Below are 17504 nucleotides of genomic sequence, written 5' to 3'. Positions count from 1 at the left end.
CGACCTTCAAGTTGTTAGCACGACGCTCTAACCAACTGAGCTAATGGGCCACACACTTCTTTTGCTTTCCAAGATATAAAATATATTAAAATGAAGCAAAAACTTTCCGGATTTCCAAAGGAAAAACAGTACCTATGGCCCATGGGGGGATCGAATCCACGACCTTCGCGTTATTAGCACGACGCTCTAACCAACTGAGCTAATGGGCCACACAGTCCACAGGCTTTCCAAAATATCAAATATATTAAAATGAAGCCAAAACTTTACAAATTTCCAAAGAAAAAACAGTACCTATGGCCCATGGGGGGATCGAATCCACGACCTTCGCGTTATTAGCACGACGCTCTAACGTACTGAGCTAATGGGCCACACTCTTAACACGCTTTCTTAGATATCGAAAATATTAAAATGAAGCCAAAACTTTACGGATTTCCAAAGAAAAAACAGTACCTATGGCCCATGGGGGGATCGAACCCACGACCTTCGCGTTATTAGCACGACGCTCTAACCAACTGAGCTAATGGGCCACACACTTATTTTGCTTTCCAAGATATAAAATATATTAAAATGAAGAAAAACTTTACGGATTTTCAAAGAAAAACAGCGCCTATGGCCCAAGGGGGATCGAACCCACGACCTTCGCGTCATTAGCACGACGCTCTAACCAACTGAGCTAATGGGCCACACTGTTCATTTGCTTTCCAAGATATCAAATATATTAAAATGAAGCCAAAACGTTACAGATTTCGAAGAAAAAACTGTACCTATGGCCCATGGGGGGATCGAACCCACGACCTTCGCGTTATTAGCACGACGCTCTAACCAACTGAGCTAATGGGCCAAACACTTCCTTTCCAATATATCAAATATATTAAAATGAAGCCAAAACTTTACGGATATCGAAAAAAAAATGTTCCTTGGACCCATGGCGGGATCGAACCCACGACCTTCGCGTCATTAGCACGACGCTCTAACCAACTGAGCTAATGGGCCACACACTTAATTTGCTTTCCAAGATATAAAATATATTAAAATGAAGCAAAAACTTTCCGGATTTCCAAAGAAAAAACAGTACCTATGGCCCATGGGGGGATCGAACCCACGACCTTCGCGTTATTAGCACGACGCTCTAACCAACTGAGCTAATGGGCCACACAGTTCATACGCTTTCCAAGATATCAAATATATTAAAATGAAGCCAAAACTTTACAAATTTCCAAAGAAAAAACAGTACCTATGGCCCATGTGGGGATCGAATCCACGACCTTCGCGTTATTAGCACGACGCTCTAGCCAACTGAGCTAATGGGCCTCACTTTTAACACGCATTCTTAGATATCGAAAATATTAAAATGAAGCCAAAACTTTACGGATTTCCAAAGAAAAAACAGTACCTATGGCCATGGGGGGATTGAACCCACGACCTTCGCGTTATTAGCACGACGCTCTAACCAACTGAGCTAATGGGCCACACAATTGATACGCTTTCCAAGATATCAAATATATTTAAATGAAGCTAAAACAATACGGATTTCCAAAGAATAAACAGTTTCTATGGCCCATGGGGGGATCTAACCCACGACTTTCAAGTTATTAGCACGACGCTCTAACCTACTGAGCTAATGGGCCACACTTTTAGTACGCTTTCCCAGATATCAAATATATTAAAATGAAGCCAAAACTTTACGGATTTTCAAAGAAAAAACAGCACCTATGGCCCAAGTGGAGATCGAACCCACGACCTTCGCGTTATTAGCACGACGCTCTAACCAACTGAGCTAATGGGCCACACAGTTCATATGCTTTCCAAGATATCAAAAATATTAAAATGAAGCCAAAACTTTACGGATTTCCAAAGAAAAAACAGTACCTATGACCCATGGGGGGATTGAACCCACGACCTTCGCGTTATTAGCACGACGCACTAACCAACTGAGCTAATGGGCTACACAGTTCATACGCTTTCCAAGATATCAAATATATTAAAATGAAGCCAAAACTTTACGGAATTCCATAGAAAAAACAGTACCTATGGCCCATTGGGGAATCGAATCCATGACCTTCGCGTTATTAGCACGACGTTCTAGCCAACTGAGCTAATGGGCCACACTCTTAACACGCTTTCCAAGATATCGAAAATATTAAAATGAAGCCAAAACTTTACGGATTTCCAAAGAAAAAACAGTACCTATGGCCTATGGGGGGATCGAATCCACGACCTTCGCGTTATTAGCACGACGCTCTAGCCAACTGAGCTAATGGGCCACACTCTTAACACGCTTTCCAAGATATCGAAAATATCAAAATGAAGCCAAAACTTTACGGATTTCCAAAGAAAAAACAGTACCTATGGCCCATAGGGAGATCGAACCCACGACCTTTGCGTTCTTAGCACGACGCTCTAACCAACTGAGCTAATGGGCCAAACACTTGCTTTCCAATATATCAAATATATTAAAATGAAGCCAAAACTTTACGGATTTCGAAAAAAAAATGTTCCTAGGACCCATGGCGGGATCGAACCCACGACGTTCGCGTTATTAGCACGACGCTCTAACCAACTGAGCTAATGGGCCACACACTTATTTTGCTTTCCAAGATATAAAATATATTAAAATGAAGCCAAAACTTTACGGATTTTCAAAGAAAAAACAGCACCTATGGCCCAAGTGGGGATCGAACCCACGACCTTCGCGTTAGGAGCACGACGCTCTATCCAACTGAGCTAATGGGCCACACACTTAACATGCTTTCCAAGATATCAAATATATTAAAATGAAGCCAAAACGTTACAGATTTCGAAGAAAGAACTGTACCTATGGCCCATGGGGGGATCGAACCCACGACCTTCGCGTTATTAGCACGACGCTCTAACCAACTGAGCTAATGGGCCACACACTTAACATGCTTTCCAAGATATCAAATATATTAAAATGAAGCCAAAACTTTACGGATTTCCAAAGAAAAAACAGTACCTATGGCCCATGGGTGGATCGAACCCACGACCTTCGCGTTATTAGCACGACGCTCTAACCAACTGAGCTAATGGGCCACACAATTGATACGCTTTCCAAGATATCAAATATATTTAAATGAAGCTAAAACAATACGGATTTCCAAAGAATAAACAGTTTCTATGGCCCATGGGGGAATCTAACCCACGACTTTCAAGTTATTAGCACGACGCTCTAACCTACTGAGCTAATGGGCCAAACTTTTAGTACGCTTTCCCAGATATCAAATATATTAAAATGAAGCCAAAACTTTACGGATTTTCAAAGAAAATACAGCACCTATGGCCCAAGTGGGGATCGAACCCACGACCATCGCGTTATTAGCACGACGCTCTAACCAACTGAGCTAATGGGCCATACTGTTCATTTGCTTTCCAAGATATCAAATATATTAAAATGAAGCCAAAACGTTACAGATTTCGAAGAAAAAACTGTACCTATGGCCCATGGGGGGATCGAACCCACGACCTTCGCGTTATTAGCACGACGCTCTAACCAACTGAGCTAATGGGCCACACAGTTCATACGCTTTTTAAGATATCAAAAATATTAAAATGAAGCCAAAACTTTACGTATTTCCAAAGAAAAAACAGTACCTATGGCCCATAGGGAGATCGAACCCACGACCTTCGCGTTATTAGCACGACGCTCTAACCAACTGAGCTAATGGGCCAAACACTTGCTTTCCAATATATCAAATATATTAAAATGAAGCCAAAACTTTACGGATTTCCAAAGAAAAAACAGTACCTAAGGCCCATGGGGGGATCGAACCCACGACCTTCGCGTTATTAGCACGACGCTCTAACCAACTGAGCTAATGGGCCACTCACTTAATTTGTTTCCAAGATATAAAATATATTAAAGTGAAGCAAAAACTTTCCGGATTTCCAAAGAAAAAACAGTACCTAAGGCCCATGGGGGGATCGAACCCACGACCTTCGCGTTATTAGCACGACGCTCTAACCAACTGAGCTAATGGGCCACACAGTTCATACGCTTTCCAAGATATCAAATATATTAAAATGAAGCCAAAACTTTACAAATTTCCAAAGAAAAAACAGTACCTATGGCCCATGGGGGGATTGAACCCACGACCTTCGCGTTATTAGCACGACGCTCTAACCAACTGAGCTAATGGGCCACACACTTAACATGCTTTCCAAGATATCAAATATATTAAAATGAAGCCAAAACGTTACAGATTTCGAAGAAAGAACTGTACCTATGGCCCATGGGGGGATCAAACCCATGACCTTCGCGTTATTAGCACGACGCTCTAACCAACTGAGCTAATGGGCCACACAGTTCATACGCTTTCCAAGATATCAAATATATTAAAATGAAGCCAAAACTTTACAAATTTCCAAAGAAAAAGCAGTACCTATGGCCCATGTGGGGATCGAATCCACGACCTTCGCGTTATTAGCACGACGCTCTAACCAACTGAGCTAATGGGCCACACAGTTCATACGCTTTCCAAGATATCAAATATATTAAAATGAAGCCAAAACTTTACAAATTTCCAAAGAAAAAACAGTACCTATGGCCCATGGGGGGATTGAACCCACGACCTTCGCGTTATTAGCACGACGCTCTAACCAACTGAGCTAATGGGCCACACACTTAACATGCTTTCCAAATTATCAAATATATTAAAATGAAGCCAAAACGTTACAGATTTCGAAGAAAGAACTGTACCTATGGCCCATGGGGGGATCAAACCCACGACCTTCGCGTTATTAGCACGACGCTCTAACCAACTGAGCTAATGGGCCACACACTTTACATGCTTTCCAAGATATCAAATATATTAAATTGAAGCCAAAACGTTACAGATTTCAAAGAAAGAACTGTACCTATGGCCCATGGGTGGATCGAACCCACGACCTTCGCGTTATTAGCACGACGCTCTAACCAACTGAGCTAATGGGCCACACAGTTGATACTCTTTCCAAGATATCTAATATATTTAAATGAAGCTAAATCAATACGGATTTCCAAAGAATAAACAGTTTCTATGGCCCATGGGGGGATCTAACCCACGACTTTCAAGTTATTAGCACGACGCTCTAACCTACTGAGCTAATGGGCCACACTTTTAGTACGCTTTCCCAGATATCAAATATATTAAAATGAAGCCAAAACTTTACGGATTTTCAAAGAAAAAACAGCACCTATGGCCCAAGTGGGAATCGAACCCACGACCATCGCGTTATTAGCACGACGCTCTAACCAACTGAGCTAATGGGCCACACAGTTCATATGCTTTCCAAGATATCAAAAATATTAAAATGAAGCCAAAACTTTACGGATTTCCAAAGAAAAAACAGTACCTATGACCCATGGGGGGATCGAACCCACGACCTTCGCGTTATTAGCACGACGCACTAACCAACTGAGCTAATGGGCCACACAGTTCATACGCTTTCCAAGATATCAAATATATTAAAATGAAGCCAAAACTTTACGGATTTCCAAAGAAAAAACAGTACCTATGGCCCATGGGGGGATCGAATCCACGACCTTCGCGTTATTAGCACGACGCTCTAGCCAACTGAGCTAATGGGCCACACTCTTAACACGCTTCCCAAGATATCGAAAATATTAAAATGAAGCCAAAACTTTACAAATTTCCAAAGAAAAAACAGTACCTATGACCCATGGGGGGATCGAACCCACGACCTTCGCGTTATTAGCACGACGCACTAACCAACTGAGCTAATGGGCCACACAGTTCATACGCTTTCCCAGATATAAAATATATTAAAATGAAGCCAAAACTTTACGGATTTTCAAAGAAAAAACAGCACCTATGGCCCAAGTGGGGATCGAACCCCGACCTTCGCGTTATTAGCACGACGCTCTAACCAACTGAGCTAATGGGCCACACAGTTCATACGCTTTTTAAGATATCAAAAATATTAAAATGAAGCCAAATTTTTACGTATTTCCAAAGAAAAAACAGTACCTATGGCCCATGGGGGGATCGAACCCACGACCTTCGCGTTATTAGCACGACGCTCTAACCAACTGAGCTAATAGGCCAAACACTTGCTTTCCAATATATCAAATATATTAAAATGAAGCAAAACTTTACGGATATCGAAAAAAAAATGTTCCTAGGACCCATGGCGGGATCGAACCCACGACCTTCGCGTTATTAGCACGACGCTCTAACCAACTGAGCAAATGGGCCACACACTTATTTTGCTTTCCAAGATATAAAATATATTAAAATGAAGCAAAAACTTTCCGGATTTCCAAAGAAAAAACAGTACCTATGGCCCATGGGGGGATCGAACCCACGACCTTCGCGTTATTAGCACGACGCTCTAACCAACTGAGCTAATGGGCCACACAGTTCATACGCTTTCCAAGATATCAAATATATTAAAATGAAGCCAAAACTTTACAAATTTCCAAAGAAAAAACAGTACCTATGGCCCATGTGGGGATCGAATCCACGACCTTCGCGTTATTAGCACGACGCTCTAACCAACTGAGCTAATGGCCCACACACTTAACATGCTTTCCAAGATATCAAATATATTAAATTGAAGCCAAAACGTTACAGATTTCGAAGAAAGAACTGTACCTATGGCCCATGGGGGGATCGAACCCACGACCTTCGCGTTATTAGCACGACGCTATAACCAACTGAGCTAATGGGCCACACACTTAACATGCTTTCCAAGATATCAAATATATTAAAATGAAGCCAAAACTTTCAGATTTCCTAAGAAAAAACAGTACCTATGGCCCATGGGTGGATCGAACCCACGACCTTCGCGTTATTAGCACGACGCTCTAACCAACTGAGCTAATGGGCCACACAATTGATACGCTTTCCAAGATATCAAATATATTTAAATGAAGCTAAAACAATACGGATTTCCAAAGAATAAACAGTTTCTATGGCCCATGGGGGGATCTAACCCACGACTTTCAAGTTATTAGCACGACGCTCTAACCTACTGAGCTAATGGGCCACACTTTTAGTACGCTTTCCCAGATATCAAATATATTAAAATGAAGCCAAAACTTTACGGATTTTCAAAGAAAAAACAGCACCTATGGCCCAAGTGGGGATCGAACCCACGCCTTTCGCGTTATTAGCACGACGCTCTAACCAACTGAGCTAATGGTCCACACACTTATTCTGCTTTCCAAGATATAAAATATATTAAAATGAAGACAAAACTTTACGGATTTCCAAAGAAAAAACAGTACCTATGGCCCATGGGGGGATCGAACCCACGACCTTCGCGTTATTAGCACGACGCTCTAACCAACTGAGCTAATGGGCCACACAGTTCATACGCTTTCCAAGATATCAAATATATTAAAATGAAGCCAAAACTTTACAAATTTCCAAAGAAAAAACAGTACCTATGGCCCATGTGGGGATCGAATCCACGACCTTCGCGTTATTAGCACGACGTTCTAGCCAACTGAGCTAATGGGCCACACTCTTAACACGCTTTCTTAGATATCGAAAATATTAAAATGAAGCCAAAACTTTACGGATTTCCAAAGAAAAAACAGTACCTATGGCCATGGGGGGATTGAACCCACGACCTTCGCGTTATTAGCACGACGCTCTAACCAACTGAGCTAATGGCCCACACACTTTACATGCTTTCCAAGATATCAAATATATTAAATTGAAGCCAAAACGTTACAGATTTCAAAGAAAGAACTGTACCTATGGCCCATGGGGGGATCGAACCCACGACCTTCGCGTTATTAGCACGACGCTATAACCAACTGAGCTAATGGGCCACACACTTAACATGCTTTCCAAGATATCAAATATATTAAAATGAAGCCAAAACTTTACGGATTTCCAAAGAAAAAACAGTACCTATGGCCCATGGGTGGATCGAACCCACGACCTTCGCGTTATTAGCACGACGCTCTAACCAACTGAGCTAATGGGCCACACAATTGATACGCTTTCCAAGATATCAAATATATTTAAATGAAGCTAAAACAATACGGATTTCCAAAGAATAAACAGTTTCTATGGCCCATGGGGGGATCTAACCCACGACTTTCAAGTTATTAGCACGACGCTCTAACCTACTGAGCTAATGGGCCACACTTTTAGTACGCTTTCCCAGATATCAAATATATTAAAATGAAGCCAAAACTTTACGGATTTTCAAAGAAAAAACAGCACCTATGGCCCAAGTGGGGATCGAACCCACGACCTTCGCGTTATTAGCACGACGCTCTAACCAACTGAGCTAATGGTCCACACAGTTCATATGCTTTCCAAGATATCAAAAATATTAAAATGAAGCCAAAACTTTACGGATTTCCAAAGAAAAAACAGTACCTATGGGGGGATCGAACCCACGACCTTTGCGGTATTAGCACGACGCTCTAGCCAACTGAGCTAATGGGCCACACTCTTAACACGCTTTCCAAGATATCGAAAATATTAAAATGAAGCCAAAACTTTACGGATTTCCAAAGATAAAACAGTACCTATGGCCCATGGGGGGATCGAATCCACGACCTTCGCGTTATTAGCACGACGCTCTAGCCAACTGAGCTAATGGGCCACACTCTTAACACGCTTTCCAAGATATCGAAAATATTAAAATGAAGCCAAAACTTTACGGATTTCCAAAGAAAAAACAGTACCTATGGCCCATGGGGGGATTGAACCCACGACCTTCGCGTTTTTAGCACGACGCTCTAACCAACTGAGCTTACGGGCCACACACTTAACATGCTTTCCAAGATATCAAATATATTAAAATGAAGCCAAAACTTTACGGATTTCCAAAGAAAAAACAGTACCTATGCCCCATGGGGGATCGAACCCACGACCTTCGCGTTATTAGCACGACGCTCTAGCCAACTGAGCTAATGGGCCACACAGTTCATACGCTTTCCAAGATATCAAATATATTAAAATGAAGCCAAAACTTTACGGATTTCCAAAGAAAAAACAGTACCTATGGCCCATGGGGGGATCGAACCCACGACCTTCGCGTTATTAGCACGACGCTCTCACCAACTGAGCAAATGGCCACACAGTTCATACGCTTTCCAAGATATCAAATATATTAAAATGAAGCAAAAACTTTACGGATTTCCAAAGAAAAAACAGTACCTATGGCCCATGGGGGGATCGAACCCACGACCTTCGCGTTATTACCACGACGCTCTAACCAACTGAGCTAATGGGCCACACTCTTCACACGCTTTCCAAGATATCGAAAATATTAAAATGAAGCCAAAACTTTACGGATTTCCAAAGAAAAAACAGTACCTATGACCCATGGGGGGATTGAACCCACCACCTTCGCGTTTTTAGCACGACGCTCTAACCAACTGAGCTTACGGGCCACACACTTAACACACTTTCCAAGATATCAAATATATTAAAATGAAGCCAAAACTTTACGGATTTCCAAAGAAAAAACAGTACATATGGCCCATGGGGGGATCGAACCCACGACCTTCGCGTTATTAGCACGACGCTCTAACCAACTGAGCTAATGGGCCACACACTTAACATGCTTTCCATGATATCAAATATATTAAAATGAAGCCAAAACTTTACGGATTTCCAAAGAAAAAACAGTACCTATGGCCCATGGGGGGATCGAACCCACGACCTTCGCGTTATTAGCAGGGCGCTCTAACCAACTGAGCTAATGGGCCACACACTTAACATGCTTTCCAAGATATCAAATATATTAAAATGAAGCCAAAACTTTACGGATTTCCAAAGAAAAAACAGTACCTATGGCCCATGGGGGGATTGAACCCACCACCTTCGCGTTATTAGCACGACGCTCTAACCAACTGAGCTAATGGGCCAAACACTTGCTTTCCAATATATCAAATATATTAAAATGAAGCCAAAACTTTACGGATTTCGAAAAAAAAATGTTTCTAGGACCCATGGCGGGATCGAACCCACGACCTTCGCGTTATTAGCACGACGCTCTAACCAACTGAGCTAATGGGCCACACAGTTCATATGCTTTCCAAGATATCAAAAATATTAAAATGAAGCCAAAACTTTACGGATTTCCAAAGAAAAAACAGTACCTATGGCCCATGGGGGGATCGAATCCACGACCTTCGCGTTATTAGCACGACGCTCTAGCCAACTGAGCTAATGGGCCACACTCTTAACACGCTTTCCAAGATATCGAAAATATTAAAATGAAGCCAAAACTTTACGGATTTCCAAAGAAAAAACAGTACCTATTGCACATGGGGGGATCGAATCCACGACCTTCGCGTTATTAGCACGACGCTCTAGCCAACTGAGCTAATGGGCCACACAGTTCATACGCTTTCCAAGATATCGAACATATTAAAATGAAGCCAAAACGTTACGGATTTCCAAAGAAAAAACAGTACCTATGGCCCATGGGGGGATCGAATCCACGACCTTCGCGTTATTAGCACGACGCTCTAACCAACTGAGCTAATGGGCCACACAGTTCATACGCTTTCCAAGATATCAAATATATCAAATATATTAAAATGAAGCCAAAACTTTACGGATTTCCAAAGAAAAAACAGTACCTATGGCCCATGGGGGGATTGAACCCACGACCTTCGCGTTATTAGCACGACGCTCTAACCAACTGAGCTAATGGGCCACACACTTAACATGCTTTCCAAGATATCAAATATATTAAAATGAAGCTAAAACGTTACAGATTTCGAAGAAAGAACTGTACCTATGGCCCATGGGGGGATCGAACCCACGACCTTCGCGTTATTAGCACGACGCTCTAACCAACTGAGCTAATGGGCCACACACTTAACATGCTTTCCAAGATATCAAATATATTAAAATGAAGCCAAAACTTTACGGATTTCCAAAGAAAAAGAGTACCTATGCCCCATGGGGGGATCGAAACCACGACCTTCGCGTTATTAGCACGACGCTCTAGCCAACTGAGCTAATGGGCCACACAGTTCATACGCTTTCCAAGATAACAAATATATTAAAATGAAGCCAAAACTTTACGGATTTCCAAAGAAAAAACAGTACCTATGGCCCATGGGGGGATCGAACCCACGACCTTCGCGTTATTAGCACGACGCTCTAGCCAACTGAGCTAATGGGCCACACTCTTAACACGCTTTCCAAGATATCGAAAATATTAAAATGAAGCCAAAACTTTACGGATTTCCAAAGAAAAAACAGTACCTATGGCCCATGGGGGGATTGAACCCACGACCTTCGCGTTTTTAGCACGACGCTCTAACCAACTGAGCTTACGGGCCACACACTTAACATGCTTTCCAAGATATCAAATATATTAAAATGAAGCCAAAACTTTACGGATTTCCAAAGAAAAACAGTACCTATGCCCCATGGGGGGATCGAAACCACGACCTTCGCGTTATTAGCACGACGCTCTAGCCAACTGAGCTAATGGGCCACACAGTTCATACGCTTTCCAAGATAACAAATATATTAAAATGAAGCCAAAACTTTACGGATTTCCAAAGAAAAAACAGTACCTATGGCCCATGGGGGGATCGAACCCACGACCTTCGCGTTATTAGCACGACGCTCTCACCAACTGAGCAAATGGCCACACAGTTCATACGCTTTCCAAGATATCAAATATATTAAAATGAAGCAAAAACTTTACGGATTTCCAAAGAAAAAACAGTACCTATAGCCCATGGGGGGATCGAACCCACGACCTTCGCGTTATTACCACGACGCTCTAACCAACTGAGCTAATGGGCCACACTCTTCACACGCTTTCCAAGATATCGAAAATATTAAAATGAAGCCAAAACTTTACGGATTTCCAAAGAAAAAACAGTACCTATGGCCCATGGGGGGATTGAACCCACCACCTTCGCGTTTTTAGCACGACGCTCTAACCAACTGAGCTTACGGGCCACACACTTAACATGCTTTCCAAGATATCAAATATATTAAAATGAAGCCAAAACTTTACGGATTTCCAAAGAAAAAACAGTACATATGGCCCATGGGGGGATCGAACCCACGACCTTCGCGTTATTAGCACGACGCTCTAACCAACTGAGCTAATGGGCCACACACTTAACATGCTTTCCAAGATATCAAATATATTAAAATGAAGCCAAAACTTTACGGATTTCCAAAGAAAAAACAGTACCTATGGCCCATGGGGGGATCGAACCCACGACCTTCGCGTTATTAGCAGGGCGCTCTAACCAACTGAGCTAATGGGCCACACACTTAACATGCTTTCCAAGATATCAAATATATTAAAATGAAGCCAAAACTTTACGGATTTCCAAAGAAAAAACAGTACCTATGGCCCATGGGGGGATTGAACCCACCACCTTCGCGTTATTAGCACGACGCTCTAACCAACTGAGCTAATGGGCCACACACTTAACATGCTTTCCAAGATATCAAATATATTAAAATGAAGCCAAAACTTTACGGATTTCCAAAGAAAAAACAGTACCTATAGCCCATGGGGGGATCGAACCCACGACCTTCGCGTTATTAGCACGACGCTCTAACCAACTGAGCTAATAGGCCACACAGTTCATACGCTTTCCAAGATATCAAATATATTAAAATGAAGCCAAACTTTACGGATTTCCAAAGGAAAAACAGTACCTATGGCCCATGGGGGGATCAACCCACGACCTTCGCGTTATTAGCACGACGCTCTAACCAACTGAGCTAATGGGCCACACAGCTCATACGCTTTCCAAGATATCAAATATATTAAAATGAAGCCAAAACTTTACGGATTTCCAAAGGAAAAACAGTACCTATGGCCCATGGGGGGATCAACCCACGACCTTCGCGTTATTAGCACGACGCTCTAACCAACTGAGCTAATGGGCCATACAGTTCATACGCTTTCCAAGATATCAAATATATTAAAATGAAGCCAAAACTTTACGGATTTCGAAAGAAAAAACAGTACCTATGGCCCATGGGGGGTTCGAATCCACGATCTTCGCGTTATTAGCACGACGCTCTAGCCAACTGAGCTAATGGGCCACACTCTTAACACGCTTTCCAAGATATCAAATATATTTAAATGAAGCCAAAACAATACGGATTTCCAAAGAATAAACAGTACCTATGGCCCAAGGGGGGATCTAACCCACGACCTTCAAGTTATTAGCACGACGCTCTAACCAACTGAGCTAATGGGCCACACACTTAACATGCTTTCCAAGATATCAAATATATTAAAATGAAGCCAAAACTTTACGGATTTCCAAAGAAAAAACAATACCTATAGCCCATGGGGGGATCGAACCCACGACCTTCGCGTTATTAGCACGACGCTCTAACCAACTGAGCTAATGGGCCACACAGTTCATACGCTTTCCAAGATATCAAATATATTAAAATGAAGCCAAACTTTACGGATTTCCAAAGGAAAAACAGTACCTATGGCCCAAGGGGGGATCTAACCCACGACCTTCAAGTTATTAGCACGACGCTCTAACCAACTGAGCTAATGGGCCACACACTTAACATGCTTTCCAAGATATCAAATATATTAAAATGAAGCCAAAACTTTACGGATTTCCAAAGAAAAAACAATACCTATAGCCCATGGGGGGATCGAACCCACGACCTTCGCGTTATTAGCACGACGCTCTAACCAACTGAGCTAATGGGCCACACAGTTCATACGCTTTCCAAGATATCAAATATATTAAAATGAAGCCAAACTTTACGGATTTCCAAAGGAAAAACAGTACCTATGGCCCATGGGGGGATCGAACCCACGACCTTCGCGTTATTAGCACGACGCTCTAACCAACTGAGCTAATGGGCCACACAGCTCATACGCTTTCCAAGATATCAAATATATTAAAATGAAGCCAAAACTTTACGGATTTCCAAAGAAAAAACAGTACCTATGGCCCATGGGGGGATCAACCCACGACCTTCGCGTTATTAGCACGACGCTCTAACCAACTGAGCTAATGGGCCACACAGCTCATACGCTTTCCAAGATATCAAATATATTAAAATGAAGCAAAAATTTACGGATTTCCAAAGAAAAATCAGTACCTATGGCCCATGGGGGGATCGAACCCACAACCTTCGCGTTATTAGCACGACGCTCTAACCAACTAAGCTAATGGGCCATACAGTTCATACGCTTTCCAAGATATCAAATATATTAAAATGAAGCCAAACTTTATGGATTTCCAAAGAAAAAACAGTACCTATGGCCCATGGAGGGATCGAACCCACGACCTTCGCGTTATTAGCACGACGCTCTAACTAACTGAGCTAATGGGCCACACACTTAACATGCTTCCCAAGATATCATATATATTAAAATGAAGCCAAAACTTTACGGATTTCGAAAGAAAAAACAGTACCTATGGCCCATGGGGGGGATCGAATCCACGATCTTCGCGTTATTAGCACGACGCTCAAGCCAACTGAGCTAATGGGCCACACTCTTAACACGCTTTCCAAGATATCAAATATATTTAAATGAAGCCAAAACAATACGGATTTCCAAAGAATAAACAGTACCTATGGCCCAAGGGGGGATCTAACCCACGACCTTCAAGTTATTAGCACGACGCTCTAACCAACTGAGCTAATGGGCCACACACTTAACATGCTTTCCAAGATATCAAATATATTAATATGAAGCCAAAACTTTACGGATTTCCAAAGAAAAAACAGTACCTATGGCCCATGGGGGGATTGAACCCACCACCTTCGCGTTATTAGCACGACGCTCTAACCAACTGAGCTAATGGGCCACACACTTAACATGCTTTCCAAGATATCAAATATATTAAAATGAAGCCAAAACTTTACGGATTTCCAAAGAAAAAACAGTACCTATGGCACATGGGGGGGATCGAACCCACGACCTTCGCGTTATTAGCACGACGCTCTAACTAACTGAGCTAATGGGCCACACACTTAACATGCTTCCCAAGATATCATATATATTAAAATGAAGCCAAAACTTTACGGATTTCGAAAGAAAAAACAGTACCTATGGCCCATGGGGGGATCGAATCCACGATCTTCGCGTTATTAGCACGACGCTCAAGCCAACTGAGCTAATGGGCCACACTCTTAACACGCTTTCCAAGATATCAAATATATTAAAATGAAGCCAAAACAATACGGATTTCCAAAGAATAAACAGTACCTATGGCCCAAGGGGGGATCTAACCCACGACCTTCAAGTTATTAGCACGACGCTCTAACCAACTGAGCTAATGGGCCACACACTTAACATGCTTTCCAAGATATCAAATATATTAATATGAAGCCAAAACTTTACGGATTTCCAAAGAAAAAACAATACCTATAGCCCATGGGTGGATCGAACCCACGACCTTCGCGTTATTAGCACGACGCTCTAACCAACTGAGCTAATGAGCCACACAGTTCATACGCTTTCCAAGATATCAAATATATTAAAATGAAGCCAAACTTTACGGATTTCCAAAGGAAAAACAGTACCTATGGCCCATGGGGGGATCGAACCCACGACCTTCGCGTTATTAGCACGACGCTCTAACCAACTGAGCTAATGAGCCACACAGTTCATACGCTTTCCAAGATATCAAATATATTAAAATGAAGCCAAAACTTTACGGATTTCCAAAGAAAAAACAGTACCTATGGCCCATGGGGGGATCGAACCCACGACCTTCGCGTTATTAGCACGACGCTCTAACCAACTGAGCTAATGGGCCATACAGTTCATACGCTTTCCAAGATATCAAATATATTAAAATGAAGCCAAAACTATACGGATTTCCAAAGAAAAAACAGTACCTATGGCTCATGGGGGGAACGAACCCACGACCTTCGCGTTATTAGCACGACGCTCTCACCAACTGAGCTAATGGGCCACACAGTTCATACGCTTTCCAAGATATCAAATATATTAAAATCAAGCCAAAACTTTACGGATTTCCACAGAAAAAACAGTACCTATGGCCTATAGGGGGGATCGAATCCACGACCTTCGCGTTATTAGCACGACGCTCTAGCCAACTGAGCTAATGGGCCACACTCTTAACACGCTTTCCAAGATATCGAAAATATTAAAATGAAGCCAAAACTTTACGGATTTCCAAAGAAAAAACAGTACCTATGGCCCATGGGGGGATTGAACCCACGACCTTCGCGTTTTTAGCACGACGCTCTAACCAACTGAGCTTACGGGCCACACACTTAACATGCTTTCCAAGATATCAAATATATTAAAATGAAGCCAAAACTTTACGGATTTCCAAAGAAAAAACAGTACATATGGCCCATGGGGGGATCGAACCCACGACCTTCGCGTTATTAGCACGACGCTCTAACCAACTGAGCTAATGGGCCACACACTTAACATGCTTTCCAAGATATCAAATATATTAAAATGAACCCAAAACTTTACGGATTTCCAAAGAAAAAACAGTACCTATGGCCCATGGGAGGATTGAAACCACCACCTTCGCGTTATTAGCACGACGCTCTAACCAACTGAGCTAATGGGCCACACACTTAACATGCTTTCCAAGATATCAAATATATTAAAATGAAGCCAAAACTTTACGGATTTCCAAAGAAAAAACAGTACCTATGGCCCATGGGGGGATCGAACCCACGACCTTCGCGTTATTAGCACGACGCTCTAACTAACTGAGCTAATGGGCCACACACTTAACAAGCTTCCCAAGATATCATATATATTAAAATGAAGCCAAAACTTTACGGATTTCGAAAGAAAAAACAGTACCTATGGCCCATGGGGGGACCGAATCCACGATCTTCGCGTTATTAGCACGACGCTCTAGCCAACTGAGCTAATGGGCCACACTCTTAACACGCTTTCCAAGATATCAAATATATTTAAATGAAGCCAAAACAATACGGATTTCCAAAGAATAAACAGTACCTATGGCCCAAGGGGGGATCTAACCCACGACCATCAAGTTATTAGCACGACGCTCTAACCAACTGAGCTAATGGGCCACACACTTAACATTCTTTCCAAGATATCAAATATATTAAAATGAAGCCAAAACTTTACGGATTTCCAAAGAAAAAACAATACCTATAGCCCATGGGGGGATCGAACCCACGACCTTCGCGTTATTAGCACGACGCTCTAACCAACTGAGCTAATGGGCCACACAGTTCATACGCTTTCCAAGATATCAAATATATTAAAATGAAGCCAAACTTTACGGATTTCCAAAGGAAAAACAGTACCTATGGTCCAAGGGGGGATCGAACCCACGACCTTCGCGTTATTAGCACGACGCTCTAATCAATTGAGCTAATGGGCCACACAGCTCGTACGCTTTCCAAGATATCAAATATATTAAAATGAAGCCAAAACTTTACGGATTTCCAAAGAAAAAACAGTACCTATGGCCCATGGGGGGATTGAACCCACGACCTTCGCGTTATTAGCACGACGCTCTAACCAACTGAGCTAATGGGCCACACACTTAACATGCTTTCCAAGAT

General features: G+C 42.3%; 102 non-coding genes across 102 annotated transcripts; all 102 read right to left on the bottom strand.

Moving 5' to 3' along the window:
- Positions 1-135: 135 nt before the first annotated feature.
- TRNAI-AAU (transfer RNA isoleucine (anticodon AAU)) lies at positions 136-209 on the bottom strand. The gene has a single exon. It is a non-coding gene; the product is annotated as a tRNA-Ile (tRNA).
- An 85-nt stretch (positions 210-294) lies between these two features.
- TRNAI-AAU (transfer RNA isoleucine (anticodon AAU)) lies at positions 295-368 on the bottom strand. The gene has a single exon. It is a non-coding gene; the product is annotated as a tRNA-Ile (tRNA).
- An 85-nt stretch (positions 369-453) lies between these two features.
- On the bottom strand, positions 454-527 carry TRNAI-AAU (transfer RNA isoleucine (anticodon AAU)). Its single transcript has one exon. It is a non-coding gene; the product is annotated as a tRNA-Ile (tRNA).
- Positions 528-609: 82 nt separating this feature from the next.
- TRNAI-AAU (transfer RNA isoleucine (anticodon AAU)) lies at positions 610-684 on the bottom strand. The gene has a single exon. It is a non-coding gene; the product is annotated as a tRNA-Ile (tRNA).
- An 83-nt stretch (positions 685-767) lies between these two features.
- TRNAI-AAU (transfer RNA isoleucine (anticodon AAU)) lies at positions 768-841 on the bottom strand. The gene has a single exon. It is a non-coding gene; the product is annotated as a tRNA-Ile (tRNA).
- Positions 842-919: 78 nt separating this feature from the next.
- On the bottom strand, positions 920-993 carry TRNAI-AAU (transfer RNA isoleucine (anticodon AAU)). The gene has a single exon. It is a non-coding gene; the product is annotated as a tRNA-Ile (tRNA).
- An 85-nt stretch (positions 994-1078) lies between these two features.
- On the bottom strand, positions 1079-1152 carry TRNAI-AAU (transfer RNA isoleucine (anticodon AAU)). Its single transcript has one exon. It is a non-coding gene; the product is annotated as a tRNA-Ile (tRNA).
- An 85-nt stretch (positions 1153-1237) lies between these two features.
- On the bottom strand, positions 1238-1311 carry TRNAI-AAU (transfer RNA isoleucine (anticodon AAU)). The gene has a single exon. It is a non-coding gene; the product is annotated as a tRNA-Ile (tRNA).
- Positions 1312-1395: 84 nt separating this feature from the next.
- TRNAI-AAU (transfer RNA isoleucine (anticodon AAU)) lies at positions 1396-1470 on the bottom strand. Its single transcript has one exon. It is a non-coding gene; the product is annotated as a tRNA-Ile (tRNA).
- Positions 1471-1713: 243 nt separating this feature from the next.
- Positions 1714-1787, bottom strand: TRNAI-AAU (transfer RNA isoleucine (anticodon AAU)). The gene has a single exon. It is a non-coding gene; the product is annotated as a tRNA-Ile (tRNA).
- Positions 1788-1872: 85 nt separating this feature from the next.
- Positions 1873-1946, bottom strand: TRNAI-AAU (transfer RNA isoleucine (anticodon AAU)). The gene has a single exon. It is a non-coding gene; the product is annotated as a tRNA-Ile (tRNA).
- Positions 1947-2190: 244 nt separating this feature from the next.
- TRNAI-AAU (transfer RNA isoleucine (anticodon AAU)) lies at positions 2191-2264 on the bottom strand. Its single transcript has one exon. It is a non-coding gene; the product is annotated as a tRNA-Ile (tRNA).
- An 85-nt stretch (positions 2265-2349) lies between these two features.
- TRNAL-AAG (transfer RNA leucine (anticodon AAG)) lies at positions 2350-2423 on the bottom strand. The gene has a single exon. It is a non-coding gene; the product is annotated as a tRNA-Leu (tRNA).
- A 78-nt stretch (positions 2424-2501) lies between these two features.
- Positions 2502-2575, bottom strand: TRNAI-AAU (transfer RNA isoleucine (anticodon AAU)). The gene has a single exon. It is a non-coding gene; the product is annotated as a tRNA-Ile (tRNA).
- Positions 2576-2660: 85 nt separating this feature from the next.
- Positions 2661-2734, bottom strand: TRNAR-CCU (transfer RNA arginine (anticodon CCU)). Its single transcript has one exon. It is a non-coding gene; the product is annotated as a tRNA-Arg (tRNA).
- Positions 2735-2818: 84 nt separating this feature from the next.
- Positions 2819-2892, bottom strand: TRNAI-AAU (transfer RNA isoleucine (anticodon AAU)). Its single transcript has one exon. It is a non-coding gene; the product is annotated as a tRNA-Ile (tRNA).
- Positions 2893-2977: 85 nt separating this feature from the next.
- Positions 2978-3051, bottom strand: TRNAI-AAU (transfer RNA isoleucine (anticodon AAU)). Its single transcript has one exon. It is a non-coding gene; the product is annotated as a tRNA-Ile (tRNA).
- Positions 3052-3295: 244 nt separating this feature from the next.
- On the bottom strand, positions 3296-3369 carry TRNAI-AAU (transfer RNA isoleucine (anticodon AAU)). Its single transcript has one exon. It is a non-coding gene; the product is annotated as a tRNA-Ile (tRNA).
- An 84-nt stretch (positions 3370-3453) lies between these two features.
- Positions 3454-3527, bottom strand: TRNAI-AAU (transfer RNA isoleucine (anticodon AAU)). Its single transcript has one exon. It is a non-coding gene; the product is annotated as a tRNA-Ile (tRNA).
- An 85-nt stretch (positions 3528-3612) lies between these two features.
- TRNAI-AAU (transfer RNA isoleucine (anticodon AAU)) lies at positions 3613-3686 on the bottom strand. The gene has a single exon. It is a non-coding gene; the product is annotated as a tRNA-Ile (tRNA).
- Positions 3687-3766: 80 nt separating this feature from the next.
- On the bottom strand, positions 3767-3840 carry TRNAI-AAU (transfer RNA isoleucine (anticodon AAU)). The gene has a single exon. It is a non-coding gene; the product is annotated as a tRNA-Ile (tRNA).
- An 84-nt stretch (positions 3841-3924) lies between these two features.
- TRNAI-AAU (transfer RNA isoleucine (anticodon AAU)) lies at positions 3925-3998 on the bottom strand. Its single transcript has one exon. It is a non-coding gene; the product is annotated as a tRNA-Ile (tRNA).
- Positions 3999-4083: 85 nt separating this feature from the next.
- Positions 4084-4157, bottom strand: TRNAI-AAU (transfer RNA isoleucine (anticodon AAU)). The gene has a single exon. It is a non-coding gene; the product is annotated as a tRNA-Ile (tRNA).
- Positions 4158-4241: 84 nt separating this feature from the next.
- Positions 4242-4315, bottom strand: TRNAI-AAU (transfer RNA isoleucine (anticodon AAU)). The gene has a single exon. It is a non-coding gene; the product is annotated as a tRNA-Ile (tRNA).
- Positions 4316-4400: 85 nt separating this feature from the next.
- Positions 4401-4474, bottom strand: TRNAI-AAU (transfer RNA isoleucine (anticodon AAU)). The gene has a single exon. It is a non-coding gene; the product is annotated as a tRNA-Ile (tRNA).
- An 85-nt stretch (positions 4475-4559) lies between these two features.
- On the bottom strand, positions 4560-4633 carry TRNAI-AAU (transfer RNA isoleucine (anticodon AAU)). Its single transcript has one exon. It is a non-coding gene; the product is annotated as a tRNA-Ile (tRNA).
- An 84-nt stretch (positions 4634-4717) lies between these two features.
- Positions 4718-4791, bottom strand: TRNAI-AAU (transfer RNA isoleucine (anticodon AAU)). The gene has a single exon. It is a non-coding gene; the product is annotated as a tRNA-Ile (tRNA).
- An 84-nt stretch (positions 4792-4875) lies between these two features.
- TRNAI-AAU (transfer RNA isoleucine (anticodon AAU)) lies at positions 4876-4949 on the bottom strand. The gene has a single exon. It is a non-coding gene; the product is annotated as a tRNA-Ile (tRNA).
- A 244-nt stretch (positions 4950-5193) lies between these two features.
- On the bottom strand, positions 5194-5267 carry TRNAI-AAU (transfer RNA isoleucine (anticodon AAU)). Its single transcript has one exon. It is a non-coding gene; the product is annotated as a tRNA-Ile (tRNA).
- An 85-nt stretch (positions 5268-5352) lies between these two features.
- Positions 5353-5426, bottom strand: TRNAI-AAU (transfer RNA isoleucine (anticodon AAU)). Its single transcript has one exon. It is a non-coding gene; the product is annotated as a tRNA-Ile (tRNA).
- An 85-nt stretch (positions 5427-5511) lies between these two features.
- TRNAI-AAU (transfer RNA isoleucine (anticodon AAU)) lies at positions 5512-5585 on the bottom strand. The gene has a single exon. It is a non-coding gene; the product is annotated as a tRNA-Ile (tRNA).
- An 85-nt stretch (positions 5586-5670) lies between these two features.
- Positions 5671-5744, bottom strand: TRNAI-AAU (transfer RNA isoleucine (anticodon AAU)). The gene has a single exon. It is a non-coding gene; the product is annotated as a tRNA-Ile (tRNA).
- Positions 5745-5829: 85 nt separating this feature from the next.
- Positions 5830-5902, bottom strand: TRNAI-AAU (transfer RNA isoleucine (anticodon AAU)). Its single transcript has one exon. It is a non-coding gene; the product is annotated as a tRNA-Ile (tRNA).
- An 85-nt stretch (positions 5903-5987) lies between these two features.
- TRNAI-AAU (transfer RNA isoleucine (anticodon AAU)) lies at positions 5988-6061 on the bottom strand. Its single transcript has one exon. It is a non-coding gene; the product is annotated as a tRNA-Ile (tRNA).
- Positions 6062-6138: 77 nt separating this feature from the next.
- On the bottom strand, positions 6139-6212 carry TRNAI-AAU (transfer RNA isoleucine (anticodon AAU)). The gene has a single exon. It is a non-coding gene; the product is annotated as a tRNA-Ile (tRNA).
- An 85-nt stretch (positions 6213-6297) lies between these two features.
- TRNAI-AAU (transfer RNA isoleucine (anticodon AAU)) lies at positions 6298-6371 on the bottom strand. Its single transcript has one exon. It is a non-coding gene; the product is annotated as a tRNA-Ile (tRNA).
- Positions 6372-6456: 85 nt separating this feature from the next.
- On the bottom strand, positions 6457-6530 carry TRNAI-AAU (transfer RNA isoleucine (anticodon AAU)). The gene has a single exon. It is a non-coding gene; the product is annotated as a tRNA-Ile (tRNA).
- An 84-nt stretch (positions 6531-6614) lies between these two features.
- On the bottom strand, positions 6615-6688 carry TRNAI-AAU (transfer RNA isoleucine (anticodon AAU)). The gene has a single exon. It is a non-coding gene; the product is annotated as a tRNA-Ile (tRNA).
- An 84-nt stretch (positions 6689-6772) lies between these two features.
- On the bottom strand, positions 6773-6846 carry TRNAI-AAU (transfer RNA isoleucine (anticodon AAU)). Its single transcript has one exon. It is a non-coding gene; the product is annotated as a tRNA-Ile (tRNA).
- Positions 6847-7090: 244 nt separating this feature from the next.
- Positions 7091-7164, bottom strand: TRNAI-AAU (transfer RNA isoleucine (anticodon AAU)). Its single transcript has one exon. It is a non-coding gene; the product is annotated as a tRNA-Ile (tRNA).
- An 85-nt stretch (positions 7165-7249) lies between these two features.
- On the bottom strand, positions 7250-7323 carry TRNAI-AAU (transfer RNA isoleucine (anticodon AAU)). The gene has a single exon. It is a non-coding gene; the product is annotated as a tRNA-Ile (tRNA).
- An 85-nt stretch (positions 7324-7408) lies between these two features.
- TRNAI-AAU (transfer RNA isoleucine (anticodon AAU)) lies at positions 7409-7482 on the bottom strand. The gene has a single exon. It is a non-coding gene; the product is annotated as a tRNA-Ile (tRNA).
- Positions 7483-7566: 84 nt separating this feature from the next.
- Positions 7567-7640, bottom strand: TRNAI-AAU (transfer RNA isoleucine (anticodon AAU)). Its single transcript has one exon. It is a non-coding gene; the product is annotated as a tRNA-Ile (tRNA).
- An 84-nt stretch (positions 7641-7724) lies between these two features.
- On the bottom strand, positions 7725-7798 carry TRNAI-AAU (transfer RNA isoleucine (anticodon AAU)). Its single transcript has one exon. It is a non-coding gene; the product is annotated as a tRNA-Ile (tRNA).
- Positions 7799-7883: 85 nt separating this feature from the next.
- On the bottom strand, positions 7884-7957 carry TRNAI-AAU (transfer RNA isoleucine (anticodon AAU)). The gene has a single exon. It is a non-coding gene; the product is annotated as a tRNA-Ile (tRNA).
- Positions 7958-8201: 244 nt separating this feature from the next.
- TRNAI-AAU (transfer RNA isoleucine (anticodon AAU)) lies at positions 8202-8275 on the bottom strand. The gene has a single exon. It is a non-coding gene; the product is annotated as a tRNA-Ile (tRNA).
- A 237-nt stretch (positions 8276-8512) lies between these two features.
- On the bottom strand, positions 8513-8586 carry TRNAI-AAU (transfer RNA isoleucine (anticodon AAU)). Its single transcript has one exon. It is a non-coding gene; the product is annotated as a tRNA-Ile (tRNA).
- Positions 8587-8671: 85 nt separating this feature from the next.
- On the bottom strand, positions 8672-8745 carry TRNAF-AAA (transfer RNA phenylalanine (anticodon AAA)). The gene has a single exon. It is a non-coding gene; the product is annotated as a tRNA-Phe (tRNA).
- Positions 8746-8830: 85 nt separating this feature from the next.
- Positions 8831-8903, bottom strand: TRNAI-AAU (transfer RNA isoleucine (anticodon AAU)). Its single transcript has one exon. It is a non-coding gene; the product is annotated as a tRNA-Ile (tRNA).
- An 85-nt stretch (positions 8904-8988) lies between these two features.
- TRNAI-AAU (transfer RNA isoleucine (anticodon AAU)) lies at positions 8989-9061 on the bottom strand. Its single transcript has one exon. It is a non-coding gene; the product is annotated as a tRNA-Ile (tRNA).
- Positions 9062-9146: 85 nt separating this feature from the next.
- Positions 9147-9220, bottom strand: TRNAI-AAU (transfer RNA isoleucine (anticodon AAU)). Its single transcript has one exon. It is a non-coding gene; the product is annotated as a tRNA-Ile (tRNA).
- Positions 9221-9305: 85 nt separating this feature from the next.
- On the bottom strand, positions 9306-9379 carry TRNAF-AAA (transfer RNA phenylalanine (anticodon AAA)). The gene has a single exon. It is a non-coding gene; the product is annotated as a tRNA-Phe (tRNA).
- An 85-nt stretch (positions 9380-9464) lies between these two features.
- TRNAI-AAU (transfer RNA isoleucine (anticodon AAU)) lies at positions 9465-9538 on the bottom strand. The gene has a single exon. It is a non-coding gene; the product is annotated as a tRNA-Ile (tRNA).
- Positions 9539-9623: 85 nt separating this feature from the next.
- Positions 9624-9697, bottom strand: TRNAI-AAU (transfer RNA isoleucine (anticodon AAU)). Its single transcript has one exon. It is a non-coding gene; the product is annotated as a tRNA-Ile (tRNA).
- An 85-nt stretch (positions 9698-9782) lies between these two features.
- TRNAI-AAU (transfer RNA isoleucine (anticodon AAU)) lies at positions 9783-9856 on the bottom strand. The gene has a single exon. It is a non-coding gene; the product is annotated as a tRNA-Ile (tRNA).
- A 78-nt stretch (positions 9857-9934) lies between these two features.
- Positions 9935-10008, bottom strand: TRNAI-AAU (transfer RNA isoleucine (anticodon AAU)). The gene has a single exon. It is a non-coding gene; the product is annotated as a tRNA-Ile (tRNA).
- Positions 10009-10093: 85 nt separating this feature from the next.
- TRNAI-AAU (transfer RNA isoleucine (anticodon AAU)) lies at positions 10094-10167 on the bottom strand. Its single transcript has one exon. It is a non-coding gene; the product is annotated as a tRNA-Ile (tRNA).
- Positions 10168-10411: 244 nt separating this feature from the next.
- On the bottom strand, positions 10412-10485 carry TRNAI-AAU (transfer RNA isoleucine (anticodon AAU)). Its single transcript has one exon. It is a non-coding gene; the product is annotated as a tRNA-Ile (tRNA).
- A 94-nt stretch (positions 10486-10579) lies between these two features.
- TRNAI-AAU (transfer RNA isoleucine (anticodon AAU)) lies at positions 10580-10653 on the bottom strand. The gene has a single exon. It is a non-coding gene; the product is annotated as a tRNA-Ile (tRNA).
- An 84-nt stretch (positions 10654-10737) lies between these two features.
- Positions 10738-10811, bottom strand: TRNAI-AAU (transfer RNA isoleucine (anticodon AAU)). Its single transcript has one exon. It is a non-coding gene; the product is annotated as a tRNA-Ile (tRNA).
- Positions 10812-10895: 84 nt separating this feature from the next.
- Positions 10896-10969, bottom strand: TRNAI-AAU (transfer RNA isoleucine (anticodon AAU)). Its single transcript has one exon. It is a non-coding gene; the product is annotated as a tRNA-Ile (tRNA).
- An 85-nt stretch (positions 10970-11054) lies between these two features.
- TRNAI-AAU (transfer RNA isoleucine (anticodon AAU)) lies at positions 11055-11128 on the bottom strand. Its single transcript has one exon. It is a non-coding gene; the product is annotated as a tRNA-Ile (tRNA).
- An 85-nt stretch (positions 11129-11213) lies between these two features.
- TRNAF-AAA (transfer RNA phenylalanine (anticodon AAA)) lies at positions 11214-11287 on the bottom strand. The gene has a single exon. It is a non-coding gene; the product is annotated as a tRNA-Phe (tRNA).
- An 84-nt stretch (positions 11288-11371) lies between these two features.
- TRNAI-AAU (transfer RNA isoleucine (anticodon AAU)) lies at positions 11372-11445 on the bottom strand. Its single transcript has one exon. It is a non-coding gene; the product is annotated as a tRNA-Ile (tRNA).
- An 85-nt stretch (positions 11446-11530) lies between these two features.
- TRNAI-AAU (transfer RNA isoleucine (anticodon AAU)) lies at positions 11531-11603 on the bottom strand. Its single transcript has one exon. It is a non-coding gene; the product is annotated as a tRNA-Ile (tRNA).
- An 85-nt stretch (positions 11604-11688) lies between these two features.
- On the bottom strand, positions 11689-11762 carry TRNAI-AAU (transfer RNA isoleucine (anticodon AAU)). Its single transcript has one exon. It is a non-coding gene; the product is annotated as a tRNA-Ile (tRNA).
- An 85-nt stretch (positions 11763-11847) lies between these two features.
- On the bottom strand, positions 11848-11921 carry TRNAF-AAA (transfer RNA phenylalanine (anticodon AAA)). Its single transcript has one exon. It is a non-coding gene; the product is annotated as a tRNA-Phe (tRNA).
- An 85-nt stretch (positions 11922-12006) lies between these two features.
- On the bottom strand, positions 12007-12080 carry TRNAI-AAU (transfer RNA isoleucine (anticodon AAU)). Its single transcript has one exon. It is a non-coding gene; the product is annotated as a tRNA-Ile (tRNA).
- Positions 12081-12165: 85 nt separating this feature from the next.
- TRNAI-AAU (transfer RNA isoleucine (anticodon AAU)) lies at positions 12166-12239 on the bottom strand. Its single transcript has one exon. It is a non-coding gene; the product is annotated as a tRNA-Ile (tRNA).
- Positions 12240-12324: 85 nt separating this feature from the next.
- TRNAI-AAU (transfer RNA isoleucine (anticodon AAU)) lies at positions 12325-12398 on the bottom strand. Its single transcript has one exon. It is a non-coding gene; the product is annotated as a tRNA-Ile (tRNA).
- An 85-nt stretch (positions 12399-12483) lies between these two features.
- TRNAI-AAU (transfer RNA isoleucine (anticodon AAU)) lies at positions 12484-12557 on the bottom strand. The gene has a single exon. It is a non-coding gene; the product is annotated as a tRNA-Ile (tRNA).
- Positions 12558-12641: 84 nt separating this feature from the next.
- On the bottom strand, positions 12642-12714 carry TRNAI-AAU (transfer RNA isoleucine (anticodon AAU)). Its single transcript has one exon. It is a non-coding gene; the product is annotated as a tRNA-Ile (tRNA).
- An 85-nt stretch (positions 12715-12799) lies between these two features.
- On the bottom strand, positions 12800-12872 carry TRNAI-AAU (transfer RNA isoleucine (anticodon AAU)). Its single transcript has one exon. It is a non-coding gene; the product is annotated as a tRNA-Ile (tRNA).
- Positions 12873-12957: 85 nt separating this feature from the next.
- TRNAI-AAU (transfer RNA isoleucine (anticodon AAU)) lies at positions 12958-13031 on the bottom strand. Its single transcript has one exon. It is a non-coding gene; the product is annotated as a tRNA-Ile (tRNA).
- An 85-nt stretch (positions 13032-13116) lies between these two features.
- Positions 13117-13190, bottom strand: TRNAI-AAU (transfer RNA isoleucine (anticodon AAU)). Its single transcript has one exon. It is a non-coding gene; the product is annotated as a tRNA-Ile (tRNA).
- An 85-nt stretch (positions 13191-13275) lies between these two features.
- TRNAI-AAU (transfer RNA isoleucine (anticodon AAU)) lies at positions 13276-13349 on the bottom strand. Its single transcript has one exon. It is a non-coding gene; the product is annotated as a tRNA-Ile (tRNA).
- An 84-nt stretch (positions 13350-13433) lies between these two features.
- Positions 13434-13507, bottom strand: TRNAI-AAU (transfer RNA isoleucine (anticodon AAU)). Its single transcript has one exon. It is a non-coding gene; the product is annotated as a tRNA-Ile (tRNA).
- Positions 13508-13592: 85 nt separating this feature from the next.
- TRNAI-AAU (transfer RNA isoleucine (anticodon AAU)) lies at positions 13593-13666 on the bottom strand. The gene has a single exon. It is a non-coding gene; the product is annotated as a tRNA-Ile (tRNA).
- An 84-nt stretch (positions 13667-13750) lies between these two features.
- TRNAI-AAU (transfer RNA isoleucine (anticodon AAU)) lies at positions 13751-13824 on the bottom strand. Its single transcript has one exon. It is a non-coding gene; the product is annotated as a tRNA-Ile (tRNA).
- Positions 13825-13909: 85 nt separating this feature from the next.
- Positions 13910-13982, bottom strand: TRNAI-AAU (transfer RNA isoleucine (anticodon AAU)). Its single transcript has one exon. It is a non-coding gene; the product is annotated as a tRNA-Ile (tRNA).
- An 84-nt stretch (positions 13983-14066) lies between these two features.
- On the bottom strand, positions 14067-14140 carry TRNAI-AAU (transfer RNA isoleucine (anticodon AAU)). The gene has a single exon. It is a non-coding gene; the product is annotated as a tRNA-Ile (tRNA).
- An 84-nt stretch (positions 14141-14224) lies between these two features.
- TRNAI-AAU (transfer RNA isoleucine (anticodon AAU)) lies at positions 14225-14298 on the bottom strand. The gene has a single exon. It is a non-coding gene; the product is annotated as a tRNA-Ile (tRNA).
- An 85-nt stretch (positions 14299-14383) lies between these two features.
- On the bottom strand, positions 14384-14458 carry TRNAI-AAU (transfer RNA isoleucine (anticodon AAU)). Its single transcript has one exon. It is a non-coding gene; the product is annotated as a tRNA-Ile (tRNA).
- An 85-nt stretch (positions 14459-14543) lies between these two features.
- On the bottom strand, positions 14544-14617 carry TRNAI-AAU (transfer RNA isoleucine (anticodon AAU)). The gene has a single exon. It is a non-coding gene; the product is annotated as a tRNA-Ile (tRNA).
- Positions 14618-14702: 85 nt separating this feature from the next.
- Positions 14703-14776, bottom strand: TRNAI-AAU (transfer RNA isoleucine (anticodon AAU)). Its single transcript has one exon. It is a non-coding gene; the product is annotated as a tRNA-Ile (tRNA).
- Positions 14777-14861: 85 nt separating this feature from the next.
- Positions 14862-14936, bottom strand: TRNAI-AAU (transfer RNA isoleucine (anticodon AAU)). The gene has a single exon. It is a non-coding gene; the product is annotated as a tRNA-Ile (tRNA).
- Positions 14937-15021: 85 nt separating this feature from the next.
- TRNAI-AAU (transfer RNA isoleucine (anticodon AAU)) lies at positions 15022-15095 on the bottom strand. Its single transcript has one exon. It is a non-coding gene; the product is annotated as a tRNA-Ile (tRNA).
- Positions 15096-15180: 85 nt separating this feature from the next.
- TRNAI-AAU (transfer RNA isoleucine (anticodon AAU)) lies at positions 15181-15254 on the bottom strand. The gene has a single exon. It is a non-coding gene; the product is annotated as a tRNA-Ile (tRNA).
- Positions 15255-15339: 85 nt separating this feature from the next.
- On the bottom strand, positions 15340-15413 carry TRNAI-AAU (transfer RNA isoleucine (anticodon AAU)). Its single transcript has one exon. It is a non-coding gene; the product is annotated as a tRNA-Ile (tRNA).
- Positions 15414-15497: 84 nt separating this feature from the next.
- On the bottom strand, positions 15498-15571 carry TRNAI-AAU (transfer RNA isoleucine (anticodon AAU)). Its single transcript has one exon. It is a non-coding gene; the product is annotated as a tRNA-Ile (tRNA).
- An 85-nt stretch (positions 15572-15656) lies between these two features.
- Positions 15657-15730, bottom strand: TRNAI-AAU (transfer RNA isoleucine (anticodon AAU)). The gene has a single exon. It is a non-coding gene; the product is annotated as a tRNA-Ile (tRNA).
- Positions 15731-15815: 85 nt separating this feature from the next.
- TRNAI-AAU (transfer RNA isoleucine (anticodon AAU)) lies at positions 15816-15889 on the bottom strand. The gene has a single exon. It is a non-coding gene; the product is annotated as a tRNA-Ile (tRNA).
- An 85-nt stretch (positions 15890-15974) lies between these two features.
- Positions 15975-16049, bottom strand: TRNAI-AAU (transfer RNA isoleucine (anticodon AAU)). Its single transcript has one exon. It is a non-coding gene; the product is annotated as a tRNA-Ile (tRNA).
- An 85-nt stretch (positions 16050-16134) lies between these two features.
- TRNAF-AAA (transfer RNA phenylalanine (anticodon AAA)) lies at positions 16135-16208 on the bottom strand. Its single transcript has one exon. It is a non-coding gene; the product is annotated as a tRNA-Phe (tRNA).
- An 85-nt stretch (positions 16209-16293) lies between these two features.
- On the bottom strand, positions 16294-16367 carry TRNAI-AAU (transfer RNA isoleucine (anticodon AAU)). Its single transcript has one exon. It is a non-coding gene; the product is annotated as a tRNA-Ile (tRNA).
- Positions 16368-16452: 85 nt separating this feature from the next.
- TRNAI-AAU (transfer RNA isoleucine (anticodon AAU)) lies at positions 16453-16526 on the bottom strand. Its single transcript has one exon. It is a non-coding gene; the product is annotated as a tRNA-Ile (tRNA).
- Positions 16527-16611: 85 nt separating this feature from the next.
- TRNAI-AAU (transfer RNA isoleucine (anticodon AAU)) lies at positions 16612-16685 on the bottom strand. Its single transcript has one exon. It is a non-coding gene; the product is annotated as a tRNA-Ile (tRNA).
- Positions 16686-16770: 85 nt separating this feature from the next.
- Positions 16771-16844, bottom strand: TRNAI-AAU (transfer RNA isoleucine (anticodon AAU)). Its single transcript has one exon. It is a non-coding gene; the product is annotated as a tRNA-Ile (tRNA).
- Positions 16845-16929: 85 nt separating this feature from the next.
- Positions 16930-17003, bottom strand: TRNAI-AAU (transfer RNA isoleucine (anticodon AAU)). Its single transcript has one exon. It is a non-coding gene; the product is annotated as a tRNA-Ile (tRNA).
- Positions 17004-17088: 85 nt separating this feature from the next.
- On the bottom strand, positions 17089-17162 carry TRNAI-AAU (transfer RNA isoleucine (anticodon AAU)). The gene has a single exon. It is a non-coding gene; the product is annotated as a tRNA-Ile (tRNA).
- An 84-nt stretch (positions 17163-17246) lies between these two features.
- Positions 17247-17320, bottom strand: TRNAI-AAU (transfer RNA isoleucine (anticodon AAU)). The gene has a single exon. It is a non-coding gene; the product is annotated as a tRNA-Ile (tRNA).
- Positions 17321-17405: 85 nt separating this feature from the next.
- TRNAI-AAU (transfer RNA isoleucine (anticodon AAU)) lies at positions 17406-17479 on the bottom strand. The gene has a single exon. It is a non-coding gene; the product is annotated as a tRNA-Ile (tRNA).
- Positions 17480-17504: the final 25 nt, after the last annotated feature.

This window comes from Phalangium opilio, unplaced genomic scaffold (genome assembly GCF_054372755.1).
Source record: "Phalangium opilio isolate 3A_F unplaced genomic scaffold, DU_Popi_V2 ptg000011l_1, whole genome shotgun sequence".
NCBI lineage: Eukaryota > Metazoa > Arthropoda > Arachnida > Opiliones > Phalangiidae > Phalangium > Phalangium opilio.
The sequence above is the reverse complement of the archived record's forward strand: the minus strand, read 5'-3'. Positions and strand labels throughout refer to the sequence as shown.